The sequence below is a fragment of the Physeter macrocephalus genome, chromosome 1 (genome assembly GCF_002837175.3).
Source record: "Physeter macrocephalus isolate SW-GA chromosome 1, ASM283717v5, whole genome shotgun sequence".
Classification (NCBI taxonomy): domain Eukaryota; kingdom Metazoa; phylum Chordata; class Mammalia; order Artiodactyla; family Physeteridae; genus Physeter; species Physeter macrocephalus.
Window position 1 is genome coordinate 68,737,452 of NC_041214.2, and position 26,564 is coordinate 68,764,015.

The 26,564-nt window shown below is 37.2% G+C and overlaps 1 protein-coding gene and 1 pseudogene across 16 annotated transcripts in view; one reads left to right on the plus strand and one right to left on the minus strand.

The window, feature by feature from the left end:
* Positions 1 to 26,564, plus strand: part of NAALADL2 (N-acetylated alpha-linked acidic dipeptidase like 2) — a 1,565,958-nt gene that overhangs the window by 1,051,852 nt on the left and 487,542 nt on the right. The gene's annotated exons all lie outside the window — the stretch shown is intronic.
* LOC102980484 (leptin receptor gene-related protein-like) lies at positions 1,908 to 2,987 on the minus strand (annotated as a pseudogene).

Genomic DNA, 26,564 nt, shown 5'->3' on the forward strand with positions numbered 1-26,564 from the left:
AGACATATAGAAAATCCAATAATCTATCACTTTGATAAACCATTCCATTAGTAGGGAATAACTACAAATATTCTATATGCAAGTACTTTATATCATTCTGGAAATACAATCAAGAGGCAATGCTTTAAGGCTACATGTTAAGGCTACCTTGGTTATTTAAATGTGTATAAGCAACAAGGGCAGTTTTGCAAAAGGTAGTATAAATTAAGCAGTATCTCCATCTTAGGAAAAGAAAAGCTATTACAAGCCAACTACACATCCAAAATGGTATCTTACAACTTATTGCTATTATTCTAATGCAGGACAGATTATTGCTCACAACCGCACATTTCAGAACACCAAGAAATTTTCACATTTCTGTTACCTTTTAAGCAAGGTGACATCAGCATAAAATCTTTTAAAATTAAACTTTTCTTTTCTGTTAAAAGTGAAATTTATTACAATACAGTAAGTGCAAGTGTTATTAAAAATGCTTGTTAAAATTATAAAATGTCTATATAATTTTTCTAATATAAATATTGGAAATAACAACTTTAACAGTTCTATACATACATAGTACATTGAAAACATAAAATCATGCACAAGGCTAAAATATCGCTTTGCACAGTATCATTTTAGGTATTACTCTTGTCTTCTGATCCCAGCATCATTACAGAATATGAAGGAGTTACAAACTTCAAGGTTTCAGTGTTTTCAATGTATGTCAGTTATTACACATTAACAATGCTTTAAAATCATTGCTTATATTCTACACGTGGTTCTAGTTCCCATATTTCCCTTTCTCGATAGGTCTTGGACAACAAGTTGATCTAGAAAACCTATGATTACAGGACCCAGCATGACATGAATTCTCAATGACTCATTTAAAAGTGGCATAAAGTGTTTTATATATATATATATATATATATATTTTTTTTTTTTTTTTTAAAGTCCTACAGGGCATGAAAGACAATAAGTAAATCGCATGTAAATAAGATTAAGCAGCTCACCCTCTGCTTGCTTACTTGGCTCCACGTCTCTATAGGAAGGAGAAGCGAGCCATGAAGAAGTTAGGGCAAATCGGAACTGCTGGGAGTGTGTGTGTTTGGGGGGTTGGAGGGGCTGGTGAGGGTGTGTGGGGAGCAGCATAGGGAAGGAGCTGGGGAGAAATGTCAGATTATGAAGGGAAATCAAACAGCGCTACTTATCCATTCTTCCCCATCCTGCTAAAGCAGGGGTCAGTTCCAGCCCAGCCTCCCTCCCCTGCCTCCCAGTGGGGGATTTGTCCCCCCAGCACTGTGAAGGCAGCCACTGCCTTTCAGACAATGTGAAGCCATAGCTGTTCCCTACTGAGAACACTTCACAAATTTGAGGAACAGGCTATAAATTACAGGTTTGGACATTTCACAAATACCAAGGATAGTCTGAAGTAGGCCTCAACATGAGGGGCAGGGGAAACAGTTTTTACAAGCAGCTAATGCCCAGAGAGGCTAAGGGGTTCAGTCAAGGGGAAGGCAATGCGTCTTCCTTCATGACAGCACTTCTCAGGCTTTAATGTGCATGCGATTCACTTGGGATCTCGTCAAAATGTATTAGGTTGAGGGTGGGGCCTCAGACTCTATATTTGTAATAAGCTCCTATGGACCACGCTTTGAGATGCTGATGCTCTTGGTCTATGGACCACAGTTGGAGAAGCAAGAGTGTGCAACATAAAGAGGGAGCTGCCTCTGTCTCTCTGGGCTACAGGTATATATCTTGGAAGTCCTGGGCAGAGCTGAGACAGCCCCAGTGCTATGTGCCCACTCAAGCACATCCCCAGGGAAAAGGTGGAGATGCAGCACACTGAGTGACCAACTGTCTACAAGACTGAGTTAACATATTTTCTGAGAGCACCAGGACTCTGTGAACAGCTAAACAAATAACATAATTCAACTTGAGTAAATGGAGAGATCTACTGGCTGGGAATAAAACTAACCTTTTCCCCATGTAGTCCTCCTTAAAGTGAACATGATTACAAAGGTATAAAAAACCAGCATATTAAATTTCATAGTAGGGCTTCCCTGGTGGCGCAGTGGTTGAGAGTCTGCCAATGCAGGGGACAAGGGTTCGTGCCCCGGTCCGGGAAGATCCCACATGCCGCGGAGCTGCTGGGCCCGTGAGCCGCGGCCGCTGGGCCTGCGCGTCCGGAGCCTGTGCTCCGCAGTGGGAGAGGCCACAACAGTGAGAGGCTCACGTACCACAAAAAAAAAAAAAAAAAAAAATTTCATAGTAAAAGGCCACATGTGCACACATATACATACAGTATGAATTCTAAGAAATTAAATGCATTTTTTCAGAATAAAGCACGTGCTACCACTGCTCCCAGCTAAAATCATCTCCTCTTCCAAATACAAGGAAAAAAACCTTGAATTGTAAGGAAAATCACTGCATCGCCTGCCAGCACCAGGCCACAGGCTCCTCATTTTATCACAGCCACGCGAGCAAGAATAACAGGAAATCCAAAGGCAGAAACAACAATTCCGGTAGTGAAAAAATAAGCCAGTTCCTGACAGGCACTACTTGTTGCATCGGCGTCGTATGTTGCTCGTTTGGCAATAAAATAGGGGATGGGAGAGATGACGTGGAATATCAGGACAAACAAGGGTCATTAAACACCATAATCCTCTAAGGCACATCCCAGCATAAGACAAGTCAGCCCAATAGCCCCAGTGAAGTATAATGCCACAAGAGCTTTAACGCCCGCCTTGTCTCCTGAGCTTTGTCCGCGGCTGCTTCCGGCTTCTTGCTATGGCCCCGCCCTTCTTTCCCCTTTAACTGAAATATTGTCCAACCTTGATTCCTCTCTCCCATACTTAGGTAATTAATTTTTTGGTTACCTAAATGCAGACAGTCACTAATATCTCTTCTTATTTGTTTCATGTGGTTTAGTACACTGCCCTTAGTAATACTGTGCTACCTGTCTCGAGAATTCAACATATTACCTTTCTTCCAATAATTCTTTCATTCATAGTAATCTTTTAAAATCTTTATTCCACCAACTTTAAATATACTTTTGTTCTATGAGTTCTAACTTATATTTACCCATCTTATTCACTGTACATAAAATCAGTATATTTTTTAAAGTTTCTATGTATCTATCAGACAAATCTTTTTCTTTCTCTTCTTCTCCCTCTCCTCCTCCTCCTTTCTCCTTCTTTTTATTATTTTTTTAAAAATTTTATTATTATTGAAGAAGAAAAGAGATAAATGAAGAAAAGAGAGAGGGGGATTTATCATGCCTTGTATTTATTGAACCAGTTTGGGCTTTTTTGGTCCATATATGCTTCTCTAAATGCTTACATATCACATATTTAAATATGTGTCTAGGATTTTTATGAAGCTTAATAGTGGTTTCATTAGAACAAAGTTTTCGGCATTTATTGATTTTCTTATTTTGAAAATGAAAATATTTCTATATAGTTCTGAGTTTACTGTTATATCTCAAAAGTTTCATTCTGCTTTAGAATTCAGTTAAAGACTTCTGATTTTAGCTTTAGACAAACATATTCTTCCTAGTGTCTTTCCTAGGAAATATTTTTTCTCTTCCCTGGAGCTAGTGTTTGATGTCAGAGTATGCCCCTGACAAACAAGGCCTGTTCTTTGACCTGACCTCTATGGTCAGAATTGCCCTTCCTCCATCCTTTGGTTTTCCAAAGGGTTAACTTTTGGTTTCCAGACTAAGATTTAATATATTCTAGAATTACATTCTCAAGTTAAAATAGGAAAGATTTATTCATTTATTGTCTAGAGAAATGTAAAAAGGTGAGCATTCATTTGCTTATATTACCCCTCACCCTGGACATTAGCAATGACATCTCCATCAAAAACAAAATAGATTCATTCAAGCAGGAAAAAAAAAATCTTCACTTGAGTCATTTAAGTGAAGGTTTAAACGTTTCTTGTATCAATGAGATAATATTTCAATTCTCTATTTAACTTACAGAGGCAAAAGGGAAAAAAAGAGGGATGAGGATTGTGGATGCAGTGTCTATTCCTTCTTGGATCTAAATATTGACTCTGCCAAGTGTGGTCTTTTCCAGAAAATAAATAACTAAAAAAATAAAATTCCACTGAAACGAATCCAACCCAATATTATCTTTAATTCAATGTAAACATACCTTATATAGCCTGATAGTTTCTACTAACACACTATCTTTAATCCTAGTAATTTATATTTTTATAGTTTCTGTATCATGCCTAAAATGTTGCTTACTCTAATTAGCTTATGGGCAACAGTATCTTTAATTAGAAATATTGGTAATCTGTCCCCCGCAGCATTTCATTTAGTGTGTTTCATTTTAGTGGTTCCAGGATGATTATCCTAATGAACAGAGTGATAAAAAGTACCATTAAGCAGAAATGAAATAGAATACCCATCAGGGCAAAAAGGGTTGTGGGTCTGTGTGTTAGTAAAAGAATGATCTGTACTTCAAATACAATATTAAAACTGTCAATAAGTTGGCATTGAGTGTACCTTTGAAATTCTATCAGTAGCAAATATCTGATATTGTGATTTATTTCTAGCAATTAGAGGTAGAGTGTAGGATGAAGGACACAAAGTTAAAACTCCAAAATGGCCAATTCATTGAAAAACAGTTCACATAGCACGAATAATATTGTTGAAACTGACTAAAGTTGATATGAGTAATGTAAAAAAGTTATGTGAGAAAATCACCAGCAGACTTGTGTGTCTATCATGAAATTCATTGTTAGGGATGGTGGGAGAAATCAGTCTTATGTTTATGCCTGGTATTCTTGTCAAGTGCATATATTAAAGTGAATGGTGTTTATTTGACATCTTTATATTTTATTTAATGATGATGGCGTTTTCTTAGAGATCTTTATTTTCTGAAACAGTTTTAACAATTTCTTTTATAATTAAATGCAACAGATTTTTGTATTTCATGGCATTAACAGATGCATACCTACTGGGACTTCAAGTCTAGATTACATAACATCTAGCAATGTCTATGACTAAGTCTTATTTGGCATCAGAAAAACATCTTCCAACTTGGGTAGAAGATACATTTGAGGTTCTGTAAGTTTTTAGATATAAAGTCATGCATATTAGAAAAATATATCCAAAGGAAGGTGGCTAGCTACTGCTTCTAACATCAGGTAGATGTGTGGAATGTTTGCACAAATAAAATCAACTAGATTCTCAGTTCTCAATGTCTTCATCAAACTCTTGTTGATCAACCCAGGTATTGCATTGATTCTTGACTTTTGGGAGATTACGGTTTCCTTTCAAAATTTGCTTAAAATTATACGGAGTCCCTCTAGAAAAATGTGCATGCACACAGATAAATTCAGAAGGATGGTGGATCTCCTGGAGCCATTCACAGATCCCCTAGGGATTTCAGGGACCCAAGGTTAAACAGGGCATAAGTATAATATTAAGCATCATTCAGCCTTTCTAAGAAGGCTAGATATTCTCAAGTGTAAGTGTTAGTAATAAGCTATTCTTTATAAAGTTGTGAGTATTCTGCAGGGTAAATCACACAAAGGGTTTGGCATAGGTGTTGGCACACAGTAAGAAGACAAAACATTGTAGATCTTTGGAAATAAAATTTAGTGGGATTATATTATTCTACTTTATTGCCCATTTATTAGTACTATTAGCTTTCTAAAAACTGGGGAATGTCTGCTTTTTAACACAAACTGTACGTTCAGTATATTGGGCAAATCTAGAATTTTAATTTTATTCTTTTATTATCTATTTCAACTGAAGGTATGGTCTTGGTTTAATTTTTTTTTTTTTACTCTAAGATAACTAAATTTGAATGAGTTTCACGTATTCGAAAGTGAAACAATCCTTGAATGCATAGTGATACTAAAATATAAATCTGTTGGGGACCATCAGAGGTTGCTAGAGAACCAACTCATCAATCTGAATATGGGTAAATAGAAGAAATACTTAAGCATTTAACCTAACTTTCCTATAAAACATTGGAAAAGGAACACTTTTTCTTTGTAGAAGTATTCTAGCTAATACATGAAGAAAGAATGATAGAATTAAAATATTACGATTTTGTAATCCCCCAATGAGATAATGAATCTAGGCACTAAGCAACAGTGGACATTAATAAGAAAGAGTGGGAGGAGAAGAGGAATAGAGAGAAACAGACATTATGTGCCTCATGATGGAATTCTACATCTGTGAAGTGTACTTGTAAAAACTCTAAATCTAACCCAATCAGGACTCTGGATTTAACTATCAGGTTACAGGGAGCACAGAAGCAAGTATTTTAAATGATACCATGAGGATGGAAGCACCAAGATCCATACTGTGAAAAGCTCTACAAAACAAATGACCAGATTCTTCAAAAATAAATCATAGGGAATTAAGAGAGGGAGGGCTACCTATAAGATGAAAGAGACAAATGATCTATCAGCCCAGTGCAATGTGTGGGCCTAACTGGACTCCATGATTCTGACTGAATCAAAATAACAGTTAAGAAAAAAACAAATTGATATTAGGGATAATCTTAAATTTTTCATAGTGGCATAATAATATTGCAGATATAATATAGAAAAAGTCTTTCTATTTAATGATACATACCATGAAATATTTAAACTGATGTAAAAGAATATGTGGGATTTACTTCAAAATAATCCTGTTAGGTGGGGTGTAGATGAAAAACAGAACGCCCTCAAACTGGTGAGTTTTTAAAGCTGGGCAATGGCTGCCTGGAGTTTTATTGTCCTGTTCTTTTTACCTGTTTATACATTGACATTTTCCACAGTAAAATTTTTAGAAGAATGAAATATCACAAAGTTTCACACCTGTCATAGGGTCAGTAAAGTTTTCTATGGCATATTGAAGCTACATGTTCATATCTATTAAGATCCATTTACAAGGTATCATATAGATATGGAATTGTATTACTTTGTGAATGATTACCAAAGCTGGTTTAGTGACTGTATTTTTTTAATTCAGAAGATTATGTTAACCTGTTTTATGGAGGAGTTGCTTATGTATCTTTTTTGTCATTTAATATTATATAAATAATCATAAGGAACTCTCTAAAGAAATTAAAGTAAATAAATCTACATAATAGATAATAACCTATATATTTGCATTATAGATATAAACTATCTTATATCTTTTATGGATGAAGTCAGAGATGAATACAGAATATAAATAAGTGTATGATTTCAAAAAGGAATCTAGTATTGAGGATTTAGTTACGTTTTAAGGTAGATAAAGCAAGAATCAAATTTATTAGCAAATTGAGGTAATTTGAGTGACATTTATCAGTAACATCTTTTTTCCTTTTTGTGCTTTCTTTTTCTTATGCTTTTGAATAAAAGTTGATTTGGGGGGGGACCTTCATTTATACTAATGTGATCTATTTGTACACATCAACGTTTTCTCTTAATATACTCCAAAGTAAGATTATGAAATAGGAGCTTAGAGCTTGACAGATTAATCAGATTAGTGAATGGTCATTCACTGACCACAGTCAAAATGTCCTCCTGGTTATGAAGATATGTGACTTGGTGTGACACTAGATTCTGTTCTTGGCCACGGTCTGTTCAACATGACCCAGATGAAGCCTGAGAGGCTCTTTTTTTTTTTTCCTTTTACATAATGAGAAAAAGGAACACTGCATTTCCTGCTTATGTTTAATTTCCTATGGAAAATAAACCTGATGATAGCAATGATGTTTCATTGTACAAACAAATTGGTAGGGACTATGATTTAACAGTGGGAGTATGAATAATTCCTATTAATCGGCAATGCATGATTTAAAACTTTATTTTTATTTTATTTATTATTATTATTTTTTGCGGTACGCGGGCCTCTCACTGCTGTGGCCTCTCCCGTTGCGGAGCACAGGCTCCGGACGTGCAGGCTCAGCGGCCATGGCTCACGGGCCCAGCCGCTCCGCGGCATGTGGGATCCTCCCGGACCGGGGCACGAACCCGTGTCCCCTGCATCGGCAGGCGGACTCTCAACCACCGCGCCACCAGGGAAGCCCTAAAACTTTATTTTTGTACAAAGTGTAAGGCTGAAGGATACATCTCCACTCACACTTTTGTTAATGGAAGAACCAAAGAAACAAAACCTAATTTATAATGATGCAGTTAAATTAATCAAGGAAACAAAGCATCTTCCCAGATTGAGGGTACTCTTCAAATTTTCTAATATAACATTCCAGGACGACTGCTCAAATGAATACAAAATCAATGTCTTCAGTAACATTAGGAGAGTTGAGGACACCGACAAAGGCCTTTTTTCCAACTAACATTCAAAACATAAAATTATCATTATAGTAACTAAGAGAATACAAAGAATAGGAATATTTGCCATTTATAGTAAAAAGAAGAATGCCGTTGGTGATATCATGGAGAGAATTCCTTCGCCAGAGACAGGCTCTCAGAGAGCATAAATACAGCCACAGTGCACTCAGGCAGGAGAGGAAAAAATGACTGCATTACTCAGCTACTACCAAAATACATAGGTGCTGAGGAGGAAGAAATTTTTTCTCTTCTTTTATAAGCCCTTCTAGCTTGTCTAAGAATTGAATTGATATGAGACAGATTACCAGGAGAAAATCAAACAGTTGATAATAGCATGTATACATGGGAGACCAGGAAAACTGAGTAAATCGATAAAATGGCCAAAATCCTCACCTTAAATACCATTTTCAGCTAAAGACAAAAGAAGCTGCTGGGGGTAGTGGTTTAGAACTTCAGAGAGGGGAGGAAGGCAATTCACGTGGAGACAGAAACACAAATATTCGGTAAACAAATGTTCACTGGGCCCTGCGTAGACAGTGGGACACAGAGTGGACCCTGATCTGTAGGCCCTGCCAAGTTTCCCCCACCACTCCTAGCCCTGATGATTTGCAAATACCTCTGGTGAGAGCTCTATTCCAGGAACAAGCCCTTTATCTAAATTTTCTCAGGCAATTAAGGGGAGGTAACAAGAAAAACTTCCCGAGTCTTCTGTTTCTTAAAAATAATGACCCTAAATTAATCCTTATGCCAAAGAGGTATATTTTGGGGTGGCAAATTTTTCTTCCCTACATAAGCAAAGAGTAAGACTATCTGATTAATTAAAAGGGGCTTGAGGCAAGAAGCAGCCAAGACAATATGAACCACACAGTAAAATTCTGACAGAACCAGAATTATTACCATAGTCATAGTGGTAAAATTATTGCCAGTTGATTATTGAGAAAGAACTGGAGAGTATTAATTAGTAGAATTCACTGCTTTTATAGTTCACTACATGTAAATAAAAGAAGTGAGAGATTTGCTGTTTAAGCTACACAGCAATAGATAACTAATATACATACTAAGGCAGACTCATTTTCTGAGGTGTCTATTCCTCATAGAACTTAATACAGGGCCTTGTATGTGGCAACCACGTAATCCCATGCTTACCACAGTACCTGGATCATACTACATACTCAATAAATATTTGTCAGATTAATTGTATGAATAATAACAATAAAAAATCTACTGAATGCTAACAAGGTACCAAGCATCTTTAAATGTTTCACATATATTTACCCTTTTAATCATCACAACAGCCCTGTGAGGTAAGTTCAGTCATCATCCTCATTTTATAAATGAGGAAATTGCGGTCTAGAGAGGTTAAGAAACTTCTGCAAGATGGCACGGCTTCTAAGTGGTAGAGTCTGTAATTGAACCCAGGTAGTCTGACTCCAGAATACACTGCTTTTGGCTACTACATGTTGCTGCTTCTAATGAATCAATGAATATTTGCTCAGTGAAAGAATGCATCACCAGATCATATATAGTGACCTGAAATAAACTGACTGCCAGCTATTTCTCCAGCAAAAATGGGTTTGTTCAAGATCAACAGAGAATTGCACTTCAGAGTCTGCAACCATAGTGAGCCACGTGCAAGTCCCTTCATGGCAAGGGAAGGAGAACCCTTTTATAGGGAGGAAAAGGACGTTGGGAGGTATAGTAAAAAAAAAATAAAAAAGAGTCCTGGCTTTCCATTGGCTGAGTCCTTGCCAGGAAAGAAGAGGAGTCTTTCTTCTTCCTGTTGGGCTCTGCTGTCATCATATGGTATGAGAGCTCCCCTTTTCCTGACTCCTGACTCTCTATAATTGAGGTTGCTGCTGCTGCTGCTAATTTTTTTATATTTTCCCCTTTTGATTGAGAACTTTCTCTGATAGCATCACTCATCAAAAGTCAGGTTTTTTGGTTTCAGTGGCTTTTTGTCCCTTGATGTCAGAGAAGGGCCTTTCCTGCGTGTAGTGTCTCATGTTGGAGGGAAAGTAAACAGATTAGAAACCTACTAAGGTGACATTCAAGTAATGAGGAGGGGTAGGAGGGAGAACTTTTAGGCACTTTTTATCTAAAGTCCTACATGTTATCAACATCATAGACATTGGAGTTCATCTGAAGCGTTATATCATTATCAAAGTTTTGGTGACAAACTTCTAACAGGCCTCGTCTCAGTATCTTAGGAAAGCTGTCTTATCAGATGTCATCTGCTTCAATTGCAGGAAATCTTTATTTTCAGGTCACCAGGTGGAGTGAAGTTCCAGTCAGGATTTGGTGTTTCATTAGGTTTATCATGTGAATCCAACAGTCTGTTCTTTGGAGTCTGGCAGTACAAGGGTTGCTTAGCAGTTCCCGATATGGGACTGTCCAGCAAGGTTGTAGAGGGTTCTTCTGGAGATAGCTTTTCCAGTGGATGAAATTTTCAGGTTACAAGGTGTGATGCTTAAGGTTTTCATCTCCCAAGAGCTCGCTGTGAAAAGATCGCTTTACCAAAACATAGTTATTTTTAATAGAGCAATTAGGCCTTTGCAGTATTGGAGTATATTTCCTTTTATCAGTTGTGGGCCAAAAGAAGCAAAATCCAAATGCGTTGGGCATTCTGTGACTGTCTCAAAGGGTGAGAGTTTACGAGTTCCAAAAGAGGTGAATCTTGGATTTAGAAAGACCAATGGCAGTGCTTTTGCCCAAGGTATTTCGAAGGTTTCTACAGATTGAGCTGAGTATTACTAATGCTGTTAGTACATTCTACTAAATCAGTAAAAGTGTTGTAAACTGACCAAACAGCACAGACTTGTCAAAACACCTGGTCAGTAAAATGGGTTCCTTAATCACTATGAAGTTTGAGAGGAGGTCTTTCCAAAAAGATTTTTGCCAAAGAAGAGGCAGTAGACTACTTCATTCTAGTGTGAAAACATACCAGACCATTGCTAAAACATATTTATATCCATAAGACAGAGGAAGTTCTGTGAAATTCATTTCCCAGGTCTCTAATGGTCCATCAGGCAGTTTAAAATATTTGATAGCAGTATCAACAGGCTTCCTGAGGTTGTACTTCAGACAAGTGGGACAAATGAAGTAGGCATTTTTTGTGGCCTTGCTAATGTTTTCCTACTAATATTGATTCATGAATTCTGTTGTCTTGTCAGGAGAACAATGGTTTAATGAATGTAGAGTGGTGAGGAGTGGGACTTTTATAGTCTCCAGTAGGCCTAGATAATTATTTGGTTCAAACCAGAGCTTTCTCTTTTTAGCAAACCAACAACTGTCAAATTTCCAATCTTGATTTTTCCTTTCCTAAGTCCAATTCTGAGTTTTCTCTAGCCAATATTTCTAAGCTATCATTTGGGGAAGTATCCCTTTGGACCATGACAGAGGTTTGGCTGCTGTTGGTCCCTTTAACAACAGCATTCCTTGTGGAAATGTCAGCAATGTGATTTCCCTTAGCTTCTGGTGAGTCAAGTTTAGAATGCCTGGGAATCTTAATAATAGCTAAAGCAGCAGGTAAAGTATTGCATCCAATAATTCCTGAACATAGAAGCCATTTTAAATGTTATTTCTACTGGAAATAAGGAAGCCACATTGCTTCCATGACATCCACAAATCATGAACTACTTCAAAAGCATACCTACTATCAGTATAAATATTAGCAGTTTTGCCCTTGGCTAAAGTACAAGGCCATGTAAGAGCATATAACTCAGCCTTTTGGGCTGCAGTAGCCTTAGGTAAAGGTGCTGCCTCAATAACATAAAAAGGAGTTGTAATAGCATACCCAGCACAATATTTGCCACTTTCAACTTTTAAATAAGAATGATCAGTGAACCATGAGAAGTCAGCATTACCCAAAGAAAGAAATTTCCTGTAGATCATCATGAGGAGTCAGGAGGTGATCTGTCAGTGTTAAACAGTCCTGAGGGACTTTGTTGATAATGCAGTGGAGGAGAGTAGCAGGATTAAGGTTACTACAGTGTAAAAGAGTTATATGAGGAGCAGTTAACAGAAGGACTTACTAGGAGGTGACATGCCTGGCTGATAAATATTGAATGTGATGAGAATTCAGGAGAGCTTCTACCATGTGAGGTATAAAAATGATTGAAGGGGATCACACAATGATTTTCTCAGTGGCCTTAACCAAACAAAACAGTGGCTGTAATGGCTTTAAGGCAAGGAGGGTATCCTCATTCCACAGAGTCCATCTGTTGGCTATAATACCCTATGGGTTTATGTTGGTCCCCATGTTTTTGGGTAGCAGACCAAGGGCATTCCCTTCCTTTTCATATACAAACAAGAAAAAAGTGAATCTAATAATTAGGATGCCCAGGGGCAGGTGGGTTCTTCACACTTTCCTTTAACGCCTCCTTGGCTATGTCATTTGGTAATTCCCATTGAATTGGGTTGGTTGTTGGTTATTTAGTAAAACATACAGAGGTTTGGCCATAAAAGAGAAACTGGAATTCAGTTTTGGCAGTAACCAACTAATCTGAGAAAACCTCACAATCGGTGCTTAGTTTTGGGAAACATAGGACACGAAGTCTATCTGGATCTAGCTATAGCCCTTGTTTTGATATCGGGTGCCCTAAATATTAAATCTGGGATTGGGAAAACTGCAATTTTTCTTTGGGGACCTTATGTCCCTTTAAGGCTAAAAGCTTTAGCAAGTGGATTCTGTCTTCCTGTGAGGAGGCTTGAGAAGGAGATCAAAGAAGCAAATCATCCACATATTGCACCAGAGTAGACCCTCTAAGGAACGTCATATCATCCAGATCAGCCTTCAGGATTTATAAGAAATTAGAAGGATTCTCAGTAAAACTCTACAGCATTACTGTCCAGGTAAATTGTTTTTCTTCCCAAGTGAAGGCAAAAAGGTACTGGCTACCTTCATCAACTGGAATACAAAAGAATGTGCTGCATAATACAATTACAGTAGAGAATTTACTTCTGGTGGGAATAGATGTTAGTAACTAGTAATGTATGAGGGTTAGGGACAACAAGGTGTCAGGGATAACAATGTTTTTTATTGCTCAGAGGTGGTAGACGAACCTTCACTCTCAGCCCTTAGGTTTTCTCACTGGTAAAATGTGAGTGTTACAGGTACAAAGGATTATGAGGCCTTAAGCCTTGTAATCTTCTACTGTGGGCTTAATGCCTTGAAGGGCTTCTTTACTTATAGGATATTAATTAATTATCAGAAGAGATTTTAAGGTGTCTATATGAATCTTGATGGGAGGTACACTGTGAATTTTGCCAACATCATTTGGAGATTTTACCCATAAGGAAGGTGGTAACTGACTCAATAGGGACAAATAATCAGTGTTTTGAGAATCATTTCTAGTACTGTGAGAGATGGAACAAATAAAAGTTGTCAGAGGATTATTTAATTCATCTGGTTGGTTACATTGATGACTACTGTCAAATTCTAGAATTATTTCCTCCTGTTGGGAGAAAGAAATTCTGGCATGATACTTTTCTAAGAAGTCTGGCCTAATACATGTATGGGGCAGAGGAACAAAGGAGAAAAGGGTGTTTATCTCTCAAAGGGCCTAAACAAAATGCAATAGGTTCAGAGACAGACACCTCTTGAGGTTCATTAGAGATCCCCACTATTTGACCTGCTTTAGTACTCTGAGGCAGGGGCTGTTTTATAGTAGTGGAGTTGAGTATTGAGAGTATGGCTCCAGCGTCAATTAGGACTGGCAGAGATTCATCCCCAATTTGGAGAAATGTTTCTCTAAACTGATTAAGAGGAAGGATTAGGAAGAGTCCCTGTAGTTCCTCGGAGCTCTGTCATTAAGAATTGGGAAAACATTGGAAAGGCTTGTTAGAAGGCCGAAGGCACACAGTGCTTGAATTTGTAATAATCATATCTCCAAAGTCATGTTTATTTGTAATAATGACAGAAACTAGGAGGATTTTGGTTTTGTTTATGTGCCTTTGTTTGTTACAGTTGACGTTTAAGAATTTTGGTGGTCTTCCTTGAGGGTGACTTGTCTAGAGTATAAGAAAGCTGGTTTGCCAGATTAACTAAATCTGGAGTGGACATAGTTTCCCATTCCATTCTGGCCCTTTTTACTTGAAGGGAAAGATTCAGTTCAGCCTATTAATAAGCATAGAGTTAAAAGCTACACTGCTGTGATCTACACCTGAAGGAGGATCAGAATTTTCTTTAATTTATATTTTGATTCAACACATATTTATTGAGTGCTTAAATGCACCAGGCATGAATGTTTACTGGGCACCTACCATGTACCAAGGTCTGTCTAGGCCCTGGGAATGAAGTGTTGAGCAAACAGACAGAGGCCCTGCTGTCCTGGGGGTGATTCCAGGAATGGGAGTTAGAACAAAAATGCATAAATAAATAACTGAACAGTTTCAATTTAAATAGTGATAAGTGCAGTGAGGAAAACACAACAAGTGATGGCGGTGGTGTCTTCTGACAGCCCCTGTTGGGGTCCTCTGCCTTCAGGAACTTCCCTCCCCTGCCCCTTCTGGTCTGGGGGTGGTCACGGCCCCCCTCTGTTGCCAGGCCCCAGGTGCTGCACTACCCACCCCTAGTGGCTTCCAGAATTTTATTTTTAAATCTTAAATTGATTGTAATAGTTATGAACAGATTAATAAGATTTTGGTGTGCAAGCCTGAATTTTGTTTGAGTCAACAGGCTTTGGAAAAGCCCTAGGACTTGCTCAGTGAAGTCACCTAGTGCTTACTTGAGCCTGCTTATACAAGAGTTAGCAGTTCATCCCAACAGTTGTAATTCTAGAGACCTTTCAGGATTTTCCCAATTCGTCATATTCATTCAATGCTAGACCTGGCCTTTACCAACAGGTATAGAACTAGCTGATATAAGTCAGAGAACCAGTTTGATAAGTTTGAATGAATATATTAAATTCCTCAGCAAATTTATGAGGGTCTTCAGTTACTTTAGGAAAACCCTTTTTTTTTTCTTTTTGCGGTACGCGGGCCTCTCACTGTTGTGGCCTCTCCCGTTGCGGAGCACAGGCTCCGGACGCGCAGGCTCAGCGGCCATGGCTCATGGGCCCAGCGGCTCCGCGGCATGTGGGATCTTCCCGGACCGGGGCACGAACCCGTGTCCCTTGCATCGGCAGGCGGACTCTCAACCATTGCACCACCAGGGAAGCCCCAGGAAAATCTTTGACAATGACTGGCAGTTCAGCTTTAGTCCAGGGAAAATGAGAAATTAGGGTTTTAGCCTCTGGATCCTCAGAAGGCTTAATTTTAAAGAGACAGGTTCTGGCAATTTCAAAGGAAAAGGGAGTGGGTAGAGAACAGCGGAGGTTTGGTGACAGAATTTGTATTGGGGAATTGAGGATATAGAGGAGGTGTAGAAGGGAAGGAGGAAGGTGGAACCAGAGGTAGAGTCTGGCCATGAGGAGCCAAGGGAGAGAGAGAGGATGGTGCCAAAGAAGGAGCCTAAGACAAAGAAGCTGAGGAAGAGGATCCTGAGGCTTTGGGAGCCATTTTATCTTGCTTTGACTCAATTAATCTTAAAATGTTTTTTGGATGAGAGGTCATTTTAGATTCCTGATAATGTTGGAGATCCTCAAAATATTGGGCTGGCCAAAAAGTTCATTCACTTTTAAGTAAAAATAAAAGACATTTTTCATTTTCACCAAGAACTTTATTGAACAACATATTCATTAACCGAATGAACACTTTGGCCAACCCAATACAAATTGAAATACATATTCCACATAATTCGGAAAAAAACTTTGAGCTGTTTTTGTCCGGTTTGATTTTAAGAAAACTGAATTTGGGTGATTTCAAAATTTCCTCATAATGGTCATTGGTATTCTAAATTGCCTTTGGTCAGCTTGGCTCATTTAACTGGAAATGCACGTGAGGAAGGATCACAGTCTTTAAACATAAAATCGGCCAGCGTCCCTGTAATGGGAGCTCCCTCAAAGTATTTAAATAACTGGGATCTCACTTCCTGGAATTTTTTCTCTAGGGTAAAAGAACAATTTTCAAACAGCTGACAGCTCAAACAACTCAGTTCAAACAGCTTGTAAGCTATACCAACCAATTCTAAGGAAATAGCTTGGTCTTGGAGGATCCAGGCTAATGGCTTTTCAGGGAATTTCCAGGGAATACCCTATTCCAGAGGAATACATGGAAGGCTGGAAAATGAGCACAGTTTCAGTGAAGCAGCCCCTGTTTCTGAAGAAATGGGCTGAATGTGTTTTCAGCCAGCTTTCACTGAATCAGTCTTATCTCAAAATCAGACCAAAGTGCCAAATTAGTACTTGCATAGAGAACAAGGACTTAACCAGAAATACGAAAACTTAAAATAGACCCCAGGTAAAACCTGGACAGCTTCACCTGCAAAGAAGGCAGAAGCTTGGATCCAGGAAAAAGACATACCTTCAAACTCCAGGATCAGCAAGAAAAGCAGCAAGGACAGTGGGCTCAATTGTGGGTACCATACCTGTTTACTCACCAATGCTGGAGCCTTTGGGAGTCCCTTCTGGCCCCTGTATCTGCCACCACAATGTTGAACTGAAATAAATAGACTGCTAGATATTTCTCCAGCAAAGGTGGCTTTAATCTGGAATCAACAGAGAATTGTAGTTTGGGGTCTGCAACCATGGTGAGCCACATGAAAATCCCCCCACGGCAAGGGAAGAAATCTTTTATAGAGATGAAAAGGAAGTTGGCAGGGCTGTAGTAAACAAAGAGTCCAGGGCTTTTCGTTGACTGAGTCCTTGCCAGGAATGAAGAAAGTTCTTTCTTCTTCCTGTTGGGCACTGCTGCTGTTGCTGGGCATGAAAACTTCTCTTTCTGGTCTCCTGAATCTATTTAATTGAAGTTTCTGTTTAATAATTTTTTTATATGTATAACACTTAGACTTACATATATAATGTTAAATTTTAGTGTTCTTTATTTCGCCTTGATAGCCAATACTATTTAGGAATACTAAAGTTGTGGTCTCCAGACTACTTTTATGAACACACCATTTGTTTAAAAATATTTGACCAAGTATCCTCAACATATGTATATTTATTTATGTAAATAAATAAAATAGTACATACTATTACATTAATAATATGCCAGTACTACTATATTAACATATTATGTAAAAACAGTCTGTCTATCTATCTACCTACCTACCTACCTACCTAGATATATTTTTTTTCTACCCAGAGCTCAGTGGATTATCTTGTACAGCCACTGAATTGCATTTACCGTTGGAGACTACTACTTTATAGGATGTAGTAACATTTTTTAAAAGAGCTAACATAGAGAACTTTGTTCTCTCACATTTGCCCTCATACACAAAGAAACCAAGATACATCAAGTAATTTTAAATAAGGAAAAGTATTCTCAATTCAGAAGACAAACATTATATTCTCATGAGATAAGAATTCTGGAAATATGCATTTCTAGACCTTCCCCCCCTTTCTTGCTTTCTCTCTATACCTTTTCAAGTAAACTATGTACTCTTTGATGTAATTCTTGAAAACATGAAAATGAAATTTATTTCCCTAATGATTTTCTCTATCCTACTTGTCTAACATTGATTTTTTTTCTTCCCTTTTCTGTTTGTAATGCAGCATAAACCAATAGGGTTTCCTATTGTTTCTTTCCTAAAACTGTGCACCTGCACTATCGATCATGCCAAGAGCTAGCACAGCTTTGGGATGAAAACTGATAGCATGCAATGAAAATAGACAAGACAGCTTAAAAGATTGATTCTAAATTATAGAGCTGCTTAGTGATCTGCAGCCACCCAAATTCTTCCAGCTTGATAGCTGACTAGTGAGCACAGGACAAACCACAAGCTTGCCTTCATGACCTAAATGAGGGCAATTTGCACAGTCTGTTGTGTAGTTACTTCAGAAAGGACTACAAATCAAAATCTTTCAAACTACAGGATTGAAGTAGTTCTGTTTCCAAGTTTCTCCATCTTTAAAATGGGACTAAGGACATCTGTAGTCTTAGATTTTGTTCCAATGATAATGTCAAACAAATTAGCATATTTGGAGGCTTTATTAATGGTCAATGAATATGCAAAAACAAAGTATTATCTTAATTATTATGATTATTCTTGGAGTAATACTAGTTTAAATTTTACTGCTATAAATTTTTCTTTTTATCAATTTTTTTAAAAATAAAATTTTCATTTCACAAGAGGTTTGAAAGAATATCACAAAAATGCACACCATTTACTTAAATTCACCAGTTGTTAACATTTTGTCCCATTTATTTAATCATTTTATGCTCACTCTGTACACTCTCTCAAGCACACTTTCTCTCTAAATTATTTGAGAGTTAATTGTCCTATAATTTGACAGGAAGTTGCAGACTTCAGTTTTTTATCCTACATATTTCATTGTGTTTTTCCTAAGACAAGGACATTCTTTTATACAACTACAGTTTGGTGATCAAATCAGTAAATTTTAATATTGATATAATACTCTTGTTCAACCCACTGACCATCCTGACATTTTGACAGTTATCCTAAAAATATCCCTTATAGCTGTCTCTCCATTCCAACCACTCTTTTGGAGAGAAGTGTTAGCCTTTTTAAAATGTTGTTTGTTTTTCATGACCTTAACATTTTTTTAGAGCACAAGCTCATTCTTCTATAGACTATCTCTCAATTTGTCTGTCTGTGCTGAGTCTTAATTTACATATCTGCAGGGAAATTTATTAGGGTAGAATTTTAAAGCTCATTTTGAAGATACCCAAGAAGTAGATAGCCAATATGCTCTTTGCTATTTTGAGGTAAAGGAAAAGTAATGCATATCACTTTGGATTTTTTAACAAATCCATTTCACTTTGGTTCTTTTTGAAAGCTGTTAGGATTTTTACAAAAACAAGAAACAAAACAGACACACACACAAAATAAAACAAAAAAGATAAGCTGTGATACTGACTTAGATCCACTGTGTTTTACACAATATATTAAGAAACAGAGACTAGATTTGTGCACAAGTCTATAAACTGGTAGTTATATTAACTAATGTTTTCTGTAGCCGTATGACCTAGATTGTACTGTACTCATCTTTTTTATCAAGCCCTGAAGAGATGTTCATTCCCACAAAATGCTATACCGTAGATAAGTGCAGCCGGATTTCTCAAGAGCTCTCCTTTAGCAAATTAAAATAGAGTAATGGAACGAGAGGGCAATACATTAAGGATGTGGTTCTTTAGGGATACCTAGATCCAAACAATGGCCTTGAGTCTCTAGAAGACTGTTCCATTATTGTGAGTTAAAAATTCAGGATGACCACATACCTGGTATGTATTTTCAGGAAAGATCAAGGAAGAACTTCAGATGCCACTTTCATTTACTGTAGTTAAGTATAAAATACTTATCAAGTTATTACTTAAAATGATATCTGTGCAATCTTTGGTTACACAAGGTAACAATCACAGCTAAACACACTTATAAAAAAGACCATTGTTTCCAAATATTATAAGTTGCTACAGTAATAACACCTGCCAGTCTCACTGAACTTCTCTGTATTATATTTTATGGGCAATAAAATGGCAGTATGAACCAATCCTTGACCTCTGACTCCTAAGAAATATATGAACTGTTTCTGTTCTATTTCCTTTGTTACTTTGCATATTACCAAGCATTGGAACAAACAAAGCATGGTGTTCATTTTCACCTGCCAAAACAAGCTAAAATCAATCTTGCTGTATTCAATAAACAACTCACTGTGGGTAGATGGGTAAATTTTATTTGCTGATGAATAGCAATGGAATCTTGCTATTAAATCATAAAATAAAACCCATATATGTGACAAATATCTTTTCTTTCATGACCATCTTCCTAGGTAATCATATATAATATGAAAGATGAATATTTTTTAGAAACATGAATATGTCTCATGACCTTATGCATACAGGGTAAAACACAGTGATGTTGTAAGTCATGATCTTCATTCAGTGTAGTTTATTTTCAGTAAAGTGTTAGAAAATACCCCCAAGTCTGGGCCACCATGCAGTGCAGGTTTGATCTATTGGTTAATCAAAGTCACTCTCTCCTTGGTCATTTATCCAGTCAGCAAAATCTTCTCTATTACCTACACTGTATAAGATATGACCCAACGCACTAAAAAATAAAGATGGATTAAGACATATTAAAGGCTTCAGGGGACTGACAGTTTAATTAGGGAAGATGACATACCAGCAGACCATCAGAACACAGTGTAATAAATGCACAGATTTCCTGCTTTGGGTAAAAGCAATATGAAGTTTCATCTTCTTCATGACTTCCTCCTTCTCCCCAGTCTAGGTTAGGGAGCCTTTCTCTCTTCTCCCATGTGAATAAGTGTATGGTTCTAACATGGTGTTTACCACACTAAGCTAAAGCTTGAACTCTTGCAAGCTGAGTGACTTTGACCAAGAGAGACCACTAAGTCAGTTTCCTCCTTTTTAAATGGGGAAAATTTATCCATTCATTACTTGAAAAATTTCTGTTCTATATACTGTTTTTTGTATAATACTATGTTTTCAATATTACCTTACTCAAAGGATTAATGTGGAGACTAAATAAGTCATATAAAACATTTCGCCCAGGATCTAGCGCAACTCTTAATAAATGTTAGCAGTATAATTATTGTTATTGCATAATTCTGATGACAACTATTTTAGTGGTTTTCTATCTTTTGGCAAACATATTCTAAATATGTTTTTCAAATCTATGTAGTCTTTTTCTTTCTTCGAACATGAACATGTTAACATCTTGAGAAGACTCTGTTAAGCTCAGATACATGAAGAGGTCTTTTTGTTTCCAGAGTTTAGTAGTATTTAACTACTGAACCTCTAATCAGCCTCTTTTAGACTAGGGCCTACTCCATCACCTGGTACACAGTAGGAGTTCAATATGTATTTGCCAAATTCATTTGACTTGATTTTATGAAATTCAGCCAGCTATGATATTAGTCTGAAGGTTAGTAATCTTCAGCTTAAGGACTATTAAACGATTCATTGAACAATTGGTTTTTCTTCTGATATATGCTTTTCCCTCTGTCACCTGCAGAAATATTCCCTTCTGAAAAGGAAAAAAGCCACTTAATTCTGGGCCTCCCAAAACTGGGTGAATGGGTTTCACCTTTTACCCCTCAGTCAGAAGTTAGGGAAGACTTTCATTTTGAAAGTAAACTCCCTTGGGCCATAGGCAACCAAGAAAAAAACACCTGAAATACATCTTTTACAATGAATTCTTTTATTTTAAAAGTATGCCTTCTGTATACCAGATTATACCTCATAACATCATTTGTAGAACTTTGATTTAAGAGGCATTGAAGTATCTGATTCCTTATTCTCTTAATCTTAGGTATTGTGATCTTGCTACAAAAATGGCAAGATTTTAATATGACCAATATTTGATAAGTAATGTTCAGTGCATTAAAAAACCACACGCAGAGACACTTACATGTAAATCCCCTTTCATCTTTTTGTTTTCGAAAGATACAACACTAACATTTTATTACCTTTTTTTCTTCTGGATAAATAATATTTCTCCAATATGAACTTGGGACTTACAGTCATTAGACCAGGTAGATTAAAGCAAGCATCACCAAATAGATTTTTTTTCTCCTTGCTCTAAATCCCAAAGCAAATATAGTTATGCTCTAGAGGAGCCAGAATTCCAGGCCTGTGATTACATTTATTGACTGCATTTGAGACCCATCGTACGTGTTTTTTAAAAATATTATAATGCCTTGCCACTCAATGGCATGTGCATATCATCATGGCATTAAGAGTGATCACTACTTCATGAAGGAGAAACCTCAATTATCTATTTAGTCCAGTTCAGCATTCTTACTGTACTCAAGCCACCTGACTTGCAACCCTTGCCTTCCTTACCTCCTTGAGCGTTGAAAGGTTTATATGAGCATGTCTGTGCAAAGTAAGAAGGAAAAGAAATCCTGGAGACCTGATGAGAAGTCTGTGCTGGTTCTGAGGTTAAACATGACATGAAAATACCAGAGTAGACCCCTCAAAATTCAGAAAAGGCTTCCAAGTAGGATCCAAGTTTCATCTGAATTTACTTTATCTTGAATTATTCTTCTAAACCTATTGATCCAAGCACATTGCAAATATCCAGGACAGTAGGTCTAGTTTAAAATCCTTTTGATAAGCTCTGAGATGTAAGTTTTGGGACACAAAGACATAGCTGTTAGTCAAATGATTATTCTATATTATTTATTCATTATCTAAGACAGTGCTAAGCTATATGCACTGTTCATTCTAGTTTTAGTCCTCTGTTAGTGAGATGCTTTCATCCATCCCTCCTCCATTTCTAAATCCTTTTCTCTATTTCTAAGCAGTTATAAATTCTTTATGTTTTGGAGAGGTGTGTATAGGGGAGTGTGGGGCACAGCTATACCAGAAAGGTTTGCCCACAACCCAATCTTTAAGGTCATGAAGGGGTCACACCGTCATGGGATGCATGTGTATTTCTGATCTTATTGATTTCTCCTCAGGACAGAAATGCTGAACAGTAGTGCCATCCAGTCATACTTTATTACTTGGTTGAAAGCAGATTCAGTGGGTGGGACAAATCCTTCCTTATTCTCTAATGACAACATGAAACCATTAAGCAAGTATAATTCCTGGATAGAGTGATCCTCATGAGAATTCTGTGACATCACATATTCCATTTGCTGTAACTTGTACACTTTAACTTTGTGGGCAATGTGCACACATACCTTCACGTGACTTATGTAAGTATAAAGGACAAAAGTCACAATTTACTGTTTACAGTCTCATAACCCATGAGAAAGGGGCAATGCATTAACTTTACGGTGAAGGTTAGGGGGCTTTTGTTCTCTGTGGGGGGATTTGACTAAATGTTTCCCTAAACACTCAGGTTGAAACCCCTCCCGTGTTATTACAACCAGCTGTGTAATGATAGTCAAGCCAGTTTACCTCTTTAGTCTTGTTTCTGACTCACAAAAGTGTTGAACTGGATGTTCTTGAAGGTATCACCCTCTCAAACAAGCAAAACTATAACTTTATGTCTTGTTAAATATTTAAGTGAGAAAGTTTATTCAATTGGAGTGAGGGGAAGTATGTAACCAATGTTGCTTGTTTAGCAGTGATGTAGACCGAGCTCTGCCACTGAGGACCACTTCTTTGTGCAGCAGAAGCACATGCCAATTAGATTTCCTAGTGATGGGACAGGAGAAAGACACTAATTAGAGACAAAGAAGGGAGTCAAAGGATAGCCCCAGATCTGATCCTCAGCAGGATTGTGAGGTTGAAGTCCAGGATACTTTTCTTCTTAATCCTTGATGCTTCTGTTACTTTTATTGTTTCTATCCTTTCCAACACTCGTTGCCCCTATTCTCCACCATCCTCCAATATCCCTTCTCAGCTCAAGTGCTCACATGAGGAAAGTGCTGAGTAGTTCACAGTGTGATGTTTTCAAACTCTATAACCTGCTTTAAGGCTAAGTCACTTTTAAAGAGACAGCTAAGAAAATTATAAGCAAGGCCTTTGGGGAAAGTTTTCTTAGGGTACATTTTCAGTAAAGGAACTGCTGGGTGGAAGTATATGACCCATAAAAGTATTGATACATTTTGTCAAATTACCCTCTAGGAGAGATTATACCCCTGTGGGAGAGTACCTGCTTCCCTGAATCCCAATATCATTTTATTTTAAACATTTCCAAAGATATTTCACTTTAATATGCATTTCTTTGATTACTAGCAAGGTGGACTGTTTAAATTTATTAGCCATCTGTATTTCTTGTTCTATGAAAGGACTGTTCATTTCTTTGCCCATTTTCCTATTGGTGTATCCATCTTTTTAATTTTTTCATCTGGCTCTATATAGTAATGCCCTAGCAGCTAATTCAGCATAAAAAGTGATAAATCTCTGAAGAGAAGGTATTCTGGGCTGTCAATTGATATGTTCCAGATACCAACCATGTTAGAAGCAAAGTTATTTTTATTTGAAAGATAAGAGGGCTGATTTTTCATATTTTCAAACAAATGAAATATTATTCCCTTTCTTTACATGAAAGGGGACTGGGCTGAGCATTAAATAAATACTTGAAAGAAGATTATATATGTGGATTTGGAAAGAGAAAAAATCTGATTAGTCTGCATTATTCCTACAAATTCTCAGACTTTATTTCATCATTGATAATTTGATCTGCTTCTCCTAAGTCACAGAGATGAATAATTTTCAAGGTATTATTATCAGTCTTTCTGAGTCAATGAGCATAGAACCAAGGGTTCATCAAAACTGGTCTAGGAATCTCTTTTGTGCTGCAGAAACTCCTGTGCAGAGCTCACAGGAAAAGTGTACACATCCACCTTCCTCTAGGACCAAGGCTATGTTCATCTGTGTCCTGTTGTGAGGTTGCTTATTAAATTCTACTTTAACGTCAGAGATAAATGGGAATAAAATCAGCTGGAGATTACCTGATCAATAGAAAGAGATAAATCAATAAAAATCGGCAACTACATGAAAAGCATGGAATCAGACAGAGATTTACAGCAGAAGATTATGGTAGTTTTGTCACCTAAATTATTTGTAAACAAAACCATACAACAAATCTAGGATATAAAGATTCAATGGTTCAATTCATAAAATAGTTTCAAAGAAAGGGTTGCAGAGAATATGTTGTACAATCCACCTATGGTCTGGGTCAGCTAATAATGCTACTCTCTCCTACTGCACCCGTGGTTGATGTCATTAACCAATACAGCATTATATCTGACTGGACCTAGACAAATCCTGAGAATGTTTCTCAACAAAATTCTCCAAGCAGCCATTATCAATCAAGCAGTTGGCATTTGAATGGAAAATTATTGCCGTCTCGTGAGTGACTCATCTGCTAGAGGCATGTGCAATTTTATTAACTTAGAGTTAGATAAGCCAAGCAGCTTGTATGCAGCAAACTGATCCTTTTCCTAAAGTCAGCAGATTCCTGGCATGGCCTCCTTTATCAGCTCTTGAGTGTCCCTTAAGGCAGAGCTTCCCAACTGAAATACCAAGACACATCAGTAGGTCAAAATGGGTACATAAATATAAGAGTTATCGATGTCCCAGCACTCAGGGGTCACTTGGAACGTAAGATGCCAGAAATCCTCATTTGTCACTTCTGGCCAGAAGCAGTCACATGTGTTTACTCTGGTGTGCTAATATTAAATTTTTCTATATATACTATGGAAAAGATGAAACATTTTGCTTTAAATAGTAGACCAACCAATCCTGTCCTAGTCAGAGACATTTTTTATTAGTGCCTGGGTGGTTTCTTTTTTTTTTTTTTAATCTTGCCTTAAAATGTTAGAGTTATTTGTTGAAGTCATAACTCGTCCCTTTATTAGAGATCAGTTTACACAGAAGATTTATGTTTAAAAATATGTATGTGTATGTACACACACATATGTATAAATCCACATATATCATACATATCTCATTCTGAGATTCAACTGGTTCTATTTAAAGTAGGAATACGTTATCATGTGTTGCACTTTACTAGCGTATAGTAATTTCTTGGTGCAGCTCCTGGCATTCTAAGCCTAAAAGTCCAGTAGAAAATCCTGAGTATTTAAGGAGCATCATTTGAAAATCTAGTTTATTTTGGTGACAGGAGATAAACTTCTCATGGACTGACTTCTCTTTCTTATTCAAACCTTCCTAACTTATATCCTTCGATTCCTGGACACTTTTATAATCATGGTGCTAGATTGAGTTTAGTTATGTTGATGGAAAGTATATTCCATCTTCTTAATATATGTAAAGTTTTCAGGTACAATTGATCTTTTTTTTTTAATCGAATAGTTTTATTCTGTTACCTTTTTTAAAAAAACTGTAAGTTGCAATAAGAGCACAAAGAATTTCTATACATCTTTTGTCCTGATTCTTCAAATGTTAACATTTTGCCAAACCTGCCCTGACTTTCTCTGTCTCTTGCTTTTTTCCCTGAATCATATGAGAGTAAGCTGCAGACATGATGTCCTTAAGTGCAGATAGTTAGTGTGTATTTCCCAGAAGCAAGGACAGTCTCTTACATAACCACAGAACAAAGACCTCTCATTGCGGTGGCTTCTCGTTGCAGAGCACGGGCTCTAGGCACGCGGGCTTCATAGTTGCAGCACGCGGGCTCAGTATAATCTATAGGCCTTATTCAGATTTGGCCAATTTAGCTTAATAATGATACTGAGCAGGGCCTTGTGGGGCTCCTGGGCACAAAGCCTTTCTGTGTCCCCCATTTCTTTTCTTTGCTTTTCTTTAAATAGTAGTTTTTTTTTTTTTTTTTTTTTTTTTTTGGGCTGTGTTGGGTC